Below are 2,418 nucleotides of genomic sequence, written 5' to 3' on the forward strand. Positions count from 1 at the left end.
CTTAGTAATATTACCTTATAGACAATATTTGTTGTGTTTTTTTTCTTGTCATCATCTAACCAGATGTCCTTTTGCACGTGTTTTCCACGTTAAACTATTTAGATGTCATATGAACATGTGAAGAGAACAACTACATTTTATTTTTAGAACTACTCTTTGTATATTAATGTTTATTTTATAAGTTATAATATAATAGATGACGTTCTTGTTGTTGGCTGTCATATTTGACTTCTCGATTGACTATATACACAAATCAAATATAGTTATTTGACTGTCCATAGTTAACTGAGAAAGGTTTCCTTTTTTTTTATCAAAAAAAAACTAAAAATTAAAATTAAATAATATATTCTATCTGTGAAATCATATATATAAGCACATGTTTATATTACACCAAACAAAGATGTAGTTCATATATTTGTAAACGATTTTCAATTTATTCAATCAAGCATGATTCATCCAAGGAAAAATAACAACATCGTGTTATCATATATATAGGGGCGGTGTAATAATATAAAAATTATTGGTCAAAAGTTAATACAAGAAAATATGAAAGATAGAAATAATTAATGTAATAACTATGAGAATTCATAATATTATAACTAAAGAATGTTATAGAGTGTGAATAACGTTTTTGCAATAATTAATAATAACTAAGAGAATTTATAATTTTATAACTAAAGGATAAATGTGCAATAGATGCATTTCTAATAAATTTTATACTTACATAAATAAATAGTTAGTGTTGGGACAAAATTAAAATGTTTATTCCATATTACTGAATATAAAATTTATTTTGTATTTGATAAATTTTTAAATGATTCATGTATATTCACATATTTCCACTTTTGAGAAGTTTAATAATTTTGGAAAAAGATGTTCAGAAGCATATATTTACATCACAAGAAAAATTGTTAACAAAAACAAATGAATTTAGACTACATCATGTTAACTTCATATATTGGAACATTACATACTAATGTATATATTAAGCAAAAAAATAACTATTATATCATCAAAATTATTTTCCTCAAGTACTCGAGGTTATAGAATGTACCCTCTTAGGATAGAACGATTTCCTTCATCAGAATAGTGGTACCTCATATTCCACTTAACTTCACACTCACTCAACGACAATAAATTACACAAAAAAAATAAAATGCAAGAAGAAGAGTAGGAGATTAAAAAAATTGTGGTTAAAAAATGAGAGGAAACCCATCTATTTATAGTCAACAAAGGGTAGTATGAACAAGCGTTTTTTGTGTCTCATATGAAAAGTCACAACCCTTTGGAAAAGTCACAACATATTCAAAAAGTCACAACTCTTTGGAAAAGTCACAACTCACCGAAAAATCACAACCCTTTGGAAAAGTCACAACATATTCAAGAAGTCACAATTCTTTGGAAAAGTCACAACTCACCGAAAAATCACAACCCTTTGAAAAAAGTCACAACTTATCGGAAAAGTCACAACTCATCGAAAAAGTGACTTTCCGAGAAGTCACAACCCTTTGGAAAAGTCACAATTCATCGAAAAATCACAACCCTTTGAAAAAAGTCACACTTATCGGAAAAGTCACAACTCATCGAAAAAGTCACAACCTAAGTTAGGGATATTATAGTAATTTAACATTTAAGTTAGGAGTTCATACTTTTAAGGTAATATAGAAATATAGATAGATATAGATAATAGACTAGTTTCTGGACACATGCATTGCACGTGTATCTCAAGCAAGTAGTATACACAATATAAGTTATATTAAAAAACACAGTGTAATCAATAATGAAAAAAAGTACAAACTAACATTGATGAAGGTAACACTCATCCAATTTGAATGACTTCGTGATAAATAATTAATTATTGTCAGAATATAAAATTGAATAACTATATTTAGTTACATAGGTAAAATGTATATAATGAGTTACATTTTAATGTTATTAGGTGCAAATATTTAATACTAATACTTCCTTATAGACAAAATATTTTTGTAATATCCATCTATGTTTCAATTTCTCTATAATGACCACAATATTTGTTGTGGAAGCTCGCTATGTACGACCATCTTACTTAATAATTTTACATAAGTAATTATAAAAGTGTATTTATAAGTATTAAAAATTAAGTTTCGCGATATAATAATCCAAATAATAATGAATTGTGATACTTATACCAAATAGTAAAGCAATGAATCTGAAATAAGTAAACATATTAAGTTTCGCGATATAATAAATTAATAATCCAAAATAACAATGAATTGTGATACTCATACCAAATAGTAAAACAATGAATCTGAAATAAGTAAGCATATTAAGTTTCGTGATATAATAATCCAAATAATAATGAATTGTAATACTCATACCAAATAGTAAAACAATGAATCTGAAATATTTAAACAAAAAACTTGATATGATATTTGAAAT

Source organism: Solanum stenotomum, chromosome 6, assembly GCF_019186545.1.
Source record: "Solanum stenotomum isolate F172 chromosome 6, ASM1918654v1, whole genome shotgun sequence".
Classification (NCBI taxonomy): domain Eukaryota; kingdom Viridiplantae; phylum Streptophyta; class Magnoliopsida; order Solanales; family Solanaceae; genus Solanum; species Solanum stenotomum.